We start from the raw sequence: 7,375 nt of genomic DNA, 5'->3' as shown, positions 1-7,375 counted from the left end.
TGCTTGTATGTGGGTTTATTATTTACTTTTTCATTTATTTGTACTTTTGTTTTTTGTTTGTTTTTGGATTTGTCTTTTTCCCTTTTCTTTTCATAATAGTGATTTTTGGAATTTTTATGAATAACACTACTCAATTTTCACGGACATCGATCGTGCACAATTGCATGTACTCCAGCCATGCCTGTGCACTTCATTTTCTTTATGTGCTCAAAGTAATACAAACACACTACATTTTTTATGCATTATATTTCATGGAGACACACTCCCGTGCACATTGGATGGGATCGTTGACATGGACACTGGTATCCCAAATACTCCCTCCGTCCGGAAATACTTGTCATCAAAATGAATAAAAGAGGATGTATCTAGATGTATTTTAGTTTTAAATATATTTATTTTTGTTTATTTTGATGACAAATATTTTCGGTCGGAGAGAGTACAAGTAAAAAAAACTAACTACTAAGTAGGAGACAAGAAAACAAAAAAATATAACAAAAACTGCCCACGTACAGCAAGAAAAAAGGACAGCCAAGCACGAGATCTTTAGCATGTACAGCAGCCACTGAAAAAGATAGATAAACAAATACAAAGGACAAAGCCTCGTACATGATAAACTAGGCCAAGCTAGCCCAAGCGAACGAGTATAAACTAGCCCATGCCAGCCCAAGCGAACGAGTAGGGAAATCGATCAGGCCATCGGGCATCAGGCCTATACCAACGATGCTAACGTCAGCCGACTCAAACTTCGCGAAATCTCAATCGACTGAGTCCTAGCCAGACCCTGTAGTATTACTACTAGTAGTATTTGAAGGCAGACGGCAGAGTTAATTTGCAGGCTCGCTCCACGGCTCCAGCACGTCGTGTATTAAGTTATTCGGGCGTGATTCCACACAGCATTACAGCATGTAATTTAGTGATCGACTTTGCACATGCTCTGCATCTAGAGAATTGCATCTGTTGACGCTCTGCATCGAGAGAATTGCATATGTTGGCTCTATTTTATTTTTCTTGCTTAGGAAATTGCAACTGCTGGGTGGGCTGGCGAGGGCGATTCTAGTACCAGGCGGTTTCCTATTTCTTTTCAACTGATTTTCTTTTTGCTGGTGCTTTTCAACGCATTTTCTTTTTACTCGGTACCTTCATAACCTGCCCAAATGTCGGGTGGATATGGAGAGATCCGGGCGCGTCCGGACGCGTCCGCCACATCAACCAGGCCCACCACTGGCCGACAATGACGGCACTTCGTCCCCATAAAACCCCATCTGGAGCAAACTCTACCCTTAGTTCACATCGCTCCGGTCTCCATCTCTTCTCCTCCATTTCTCCAATTGCCACATCCCGATCTACGTCCACCATGTTCAATACTAGCAGCCTCTCCGACAGATCTGGCGACGAGGATGGGCTGACCCTCCGCATCGCATTGTAGCGGTCGCGGATGGACATGGGCGACGACTCTGAATCTGCTCTGTTGCATGTCACCCACCACTGTGGCGTCGACACCGGAGCTGGCTCTTCCCGCCCCCGCGCGCAGCTCCGCGCCGTCCACCTGTCAACCTCCTCCCCATCCGACCACTGCTCCTCAACGGCAATTGTGGGTTTTAGTGCCCCCTTCGCGGGCGCCGCGAACTTGCACGCTCGAATCCGAAGCGTGCACCACCTGCCGCAATAGGCAGCGGGCTAGGGGGCGACGACTCAGATGCGGTCGCACAGTCCTCCCACCGCTGGCACGGGCTGCCGACGGTGTCCAATGAGGAGGAGCGCCTCCTCGCGTGGGTCCACCGCTGGTCGCTTACGACGGCGGAGACGTACGCTTGCGTACGAGGCGGCGAGAGTGGCTAAGCTAGGGAGGAAGTAGGACCGCGTGTGTCCGGAGGATGAAGGGCTTCATCGACTCCTCCGACGTCACCGGCGAATCTGACTCCGATGGCTCCGACGACCCACCTCCTAACGCCGATGCCTACCCGGATGCCTACAACAGCGCCGGCGACCGGAAGGGCAAAGGGCCGAGGAAGAGGTGTGAAGTTCCACCGGCTCTCCGTCTTTCATTTCAAGTATAATTAATCTAGTTTAGATCTTGTCTGTCGGTTATATGGATTATGTGAACTGTGGAAATCTTTTGGTACTCGAAATGTTGATTATATGTGCATTTCTATGTCTGTTTGATGATTTACATACTTTTATTCTGGTTAAATGCTCTAGAATGGATATAGGTACCAGATTTGAGCGGCTATGGAGGCGGGAATTTGAGGATTGCACGATCACTGTCCGTATAGGATGCCGGATTTGGCAACCGTGTCTACCGGCGCTAGAGAGTTTGTTTCATGTAAGGCGCCATCGTGGAAGGGGGAGTTACCTTACATACTGCACTGATTTGTGCTGTCGAAGCCACTCTTTTTCACCTTTATATAGGCCACACCACTGTCCATTATTGTTCAGTCGCCATTCCACCATTCCACCGGCGCTCTCACTCTCAATTATCAAGTTATATAAACCATATGCTGGACAGCTTCTTCTTCTTTTTTTCACTAGAAAGGGAGGTTATAAAGCCCCCATCATTGTTGTGATGCCAACAACCATACACTGATGAGCAGCTTGCTAGCCAAATGCAAACTCGTTGCCAAGAGCGGAAGGGACTAGATAAACATCGAGAACGTACGGTGTAGCTGCAAAGGAAGATCGGCGACGAACAGATCATCAGCCAGGGGAAGAGTCAAGTCAACTAATCAAGGTATAATGTTTTCTCCAACAATTTTGTCTCCGCTAGACTCTTAACCGTGTTAACTACATACAGATCAGGTATGTGTGTAGTGTAGTGCTGTCTCTGATGCGGTTTCATTTGCTGTGCATGCGCCTATGTCGTAGATCTCTCACCGGCCCGGACTGTTCTGTTGAGACAATGGAAGCTGCTGTAGAAGCAGAATCGAAAGGCTCGCACGGCGGCGAGGCCGGTCGCCGGACGCCGCCGTCCAAGAAGGATCGTCGGAGCTCCTCCTGGGGCTGCATTTTGCTCCTGGGTAACGCCTGCAACCTTTTCGTCTTGTAATTATTATGCACTTATGCTTCTTGATTGAACGATCGATCATGCATGCATGCACGCGTGAATTAATGGTGTGCAGTGAACAACTGCTTCCGGTACACGGCCTACTTCGGCGTGTCGACGAACCTGGTGAACTACCTCAAGGTCCAGCTGCACTCCGGCAGCAAGGCCGCGGCCAACAACGCACCAACTGGCAGGGCACCGTGTCCATCACGCCGCTCGCCGCGGTCTTCCTCGCCGACTCCTTCCTCGGCAGATACTGGACCATCACGCTCTTCCTCATCATCTCCGTCGCGGTGCGTACCTCACCTCACCTACGCACGCGCGTTCATGGATACACTGACATGCATCATCTTGGATTCTTGATGGCGCATGCATGCATGCATGCAGGGTTATGGGGTGGTGGCGGCGACCGCGTGGGCGGCGGTGGAGGGCGCGGCGTTCTACGCGGGGCTGTACCTGGTGGCGCTGGGCGGCGGCCTGCAGGCGGTCGTGGCGTCGTTCGGCGCGGACCAGTTCGACGCCGACGCCGACGAGGAGGAGCGCGGGCGGCAGAGCTCCTTCTTCAACTGGTTCTACCTGACCTTCAGCGTGGGCTCGCTGCTCGGCGGCACTGTGCTGGTGTGGGTGCAGTCCGCTCACGGCTGGCGACTCGGCTATGGTATCCCGGCACTGCTCAGCGCGGCCGCCCTCGTGCTGTTCCTCGCAGGCACCGGCGCGTACCGCCGCCACCAGCCGCCCGGGGGCAGCCCGCTCACCCGGATCGCGCAGGTGGTGGTCGCCGCCGCCAGGAAGTGCGACGTGGAGATCCCGGCCGATGCCACGCTGCTGCACGAGCTTGAAGGCGACGATGGCATGTCGGTGATACAGGGGAGCCGCCGCCTCGCGCACACCAACCAGTTCAGGTCAGTGGCTCAGGTGTCCGTGCTCCGGCCGGCCATCGCTAGCGTAATTCGGAAGCGGATCCTCTAACATCCTTCTGAAGGGATGTCAAATAAGCTATACTAACCGTGACATCCCTTCTTCGTATCCATATGATTAAGTCTAAAATGATTATAATTAATTTGCAAATTACAAATCTATTGTATATATTTACAAAAATTACGTACAAACAAAATTATGATGTAATAAAATTATTTTTTTTTACATGCTACAGTAAATTCACACAGTGATTGCTAAGTATTTCACTGTAGCTCGTGACATCTCTTCTTCGTTTTACATACACATATCACTGTAGCTTCGTGACATTCCTTCACGATGTTAGAGGATCCACTTCCGCGTAATTCCACTTGCACCGTGAACAAATCTCTGTCTCCAGTAAGAGCATCTCCAACAGCCGCGCTAAGCGCCGCGCGCAAAAAACCTGTTTGCCGCGCGCGCTTCGACTGGTTTAGCGCGGCCGCCAGCGCTGGCTCCAGCAGCCGCGCTATAATGCAGCGCGCGCGCGCCGCACAAACCACATATACAGAAGAAGAGCAAATTGGGCTTGCAAAATCCCAAATGCTCTCTCCACATCTTTTCTAGCCACCGCCTGAGCATTGTGGAAATTAAGATATTTCTTACCTTCCGGCTTTTTCAACGGCTTCACGAAGGTTTGCCACTTTGGATATATGCCATCCGCTAGATAATAGCCATAATTATACGTACGGCCATTTGCTACAAACTGCACAGGTGGCAACTCACCGTTTGCAATCTTATTCATCAGTGGTAACCGGTTGACAACATTTATGTCATTCAAAGATCCAGGCATTCCAAAGAATGCATGCCAAATCCAAGTCTCTTGACCGGCCACCGCTTCAAGGATTATAGTGGAACCCTTTTTTTGGCCATGGAATTGCCCATGCCATGCCTTTGGACAATTCTGCCAACTCCAATGCATGCAATCTATTGAGCCAAGCATGCCAGGAAAGTCGCGAGCGCTGTTCATCGCCAATAGCCTTGCGGCATCTTCAGCAGTGGGAGATCTCAAATACTCCTCGCCAAACACTTGCACAATTCCCACTGCAAAGCGCTTGACACACATGATGGCTTGGCTCTCACCCATAGCCAAGTGATCATCAACTAGATCAGCCGGGATACCGTATGCCAACATACGCAAAGCGGTTGTCACCTTCAGAAAGGTGTTATGCCCGAGCTCTCCGACGGCATTCCTTCTTTGCTGAAAAAACCGGTCATGGCTCGCTAGTTTCTCTGCAATGCGCCTGAACAAGTCGGTGCTCATCCTAAACCGGCGACGAAAATACGACTCCGGGTATGTGGGATTCTCCACAAAATAGTTCTTCATCAATCTGTTATGGGCATCAATCCTATCTCTCCAAATTTTCACCCGACCCATAACCGAACCACCTTACTTCATTTTTTTATTGATATGCATAGCTAGGATCATTGCAAGATCCTCTTCCTCTTCCATATCAAATTCTTCTTCGGAAGAATCATACGACAAACTCATCTACAATGTTCAATACTATACTATAAAAACTACAATTCAAAACATGCACCAAATTCATGAAGTTTGAGCAATACATACCTTGTAGGCGTTTTGTCGAACACCTTGCGGGCGCGGCGCGGCAGCGAGCGCTCGGGCGCTGTTCCTCGACGACGGAGGTGCGCGAGCGCCGACGGGACTAGGAGGGGATGGGGCGGAAGCGCGGGGATAGGCCGGGGAAGCGCCTGAACGGTCGCCGGGGGGCGCGGCCGGCGGCGGCCGGATAGGGGTGGAAGTGGGAGAGGAAGTGCGAGAGCGAGCGGCCGAGTGTGCCGCGCGCTGTAGCGGGCGCCCCAAATACACCGCGCGAGATGGCGTTTCCGACAGCGCGCCCAACTTGTTATAGCGCGCGCGCGCCGTTTTTGCGTGCCCGCTGGAGCGACCCGCCGTTTTGCATGCGCGCTAAAACCGACTAATTTGCGGCGCGGCGCTAGTTTAGCGCGGCTGTTGGAGATGCTCTAAGTGAAGTTTTCCGGGAAATTTTAAAACGACGTAAAAATTCTTTCGCGCATGCATGTTGCGTGGTTGAGCCATGCATGCATGTCGGAGTCACTGGGGTTTACCGGTTTACCGCGCTGTCTAGTCTGGTCTACCTGGACCGGGCCTAGCTATCTTTTTCTTGGAGCAAAAGGGGTTCCCTCATTTCCATTAATAGAAATTAAAGTAAAGACCGGACCTAGCTGATCTGCAATAACCTTTGTGACATCAGCCATAGTTGGTGTGCAAACTTTTTTACGTTAAAGGTTGCGCTGCCCTTTGTCGAATCATCCAGAGTATGTGTGTAACCTTTTTTCCTGTTAAAGGCAATTATCATGCCAGAGTAATCACCATGTAACGAGTGTTGCATCTAGAAAAACTGTTGCATCTAATGCGGTTTTATAACGAGTAAACTCTATTCTCCCGTTAATTAATTGATAAGGCAAATCTTATGTCTCCGTTTGAAGAAAAAAACAAATTTATCCCGTAGTAAAACCTGGGCATTATCCTCTGGACTTGTAGTTTATCGCTACCTTGAGTTTGTTTCCTTTCTATAACACCGAACCTTGCGAGACAACGATGGTTCCATGCTATATGGAACCTTAGCATCATGCTTGTGAATTTACAAAAAGTCGGTCATACTTCCTTCCTTCGTCCCAAAATAAGCATCTTTATTTGATGGAGATAAATATTTTGGAACCGAGAGAGAGTATATTTTAAGACAAAATATGTATCATGATTAGAACTATGGAATGCGTACGTCTATCAGACCAGCATGTTCCGGGGTGCCGTGAGGGCTGTCGTGCACGATACGAATGTTACATTCCGATTCTTAGGGAATCTCTAAGTTTTTCCATAAAAAACATATAATTGTTCAAAAAAATCTTTTAAAGAGATAAACCCTACCTAACGACCCTACAATTTTGAGCTAAGCCTCAAACATCTCCCTTCAGAGTAAATTTGAGCAGCCGCCGAAATTCTCCTATTGCATCTCTCTCCCACGCCCGTCCATCTTCGCTGATGCATGTCGTCGCCACCGTCCTTTGGTACACCGCTTACCAAGAAGGGTTCCCCACGTCCCCTACCCCCCATGTTAACCCTCTGTCCGGACGGAGCTGGGTGGAAACCGACCATGTTAGGTGGCCACCACACACCTTCAGGAAGCAGGCTCCCACAACACGTCATGGATGTATGGCCCCTCTTCTGACACACCGCTCCCGGGTTTCCTCAATGGCGGCACCAACCTGAGGATCCCTATGCTAGGCAAATTGGGAGAGGTAAAGGGCGACATTGGAGAAGTGGGACAACAAGTTGGGGCAGAAAGTAGAAAGCAGTAGGAGGAGCGGCTCCAGCGCCGACGAACGGGCAAGGCGACG

The 7,375-nt window shown here is 50.2% G+C and overlaps 1 pseudogene; it reads left to right on the top strand.

The window, feature by feature from the left end:
* Positions 1-2,455: 2,455 nt before the first annotated feature.
* The window catches only part of LOC119310284, a 9,134-nt pseudogene continuing 4,214 nt past the window's right edge, over positions 2,456-7,375 (top strand).

Source organism: Triticum dicoccoides, chromosome 5B (assembly GCF_002162155.2).
Source record: "Triticum dicoccoides isolate Atlit2015 ecotype Zavitan chromosome 5B, WEW_v2.0, whole genome shotgun sequence".
NCBI lineage: Eukaryota > Viridiplantae > Streptophyta > Magnoliopsida > Poales > Poaceae > Triticum > Triticum dicoccoides.
Note: the sequence above shows the minus strand (reverse complement) of the source record. Positions and strands in the feature narration are given on the sequence as shown.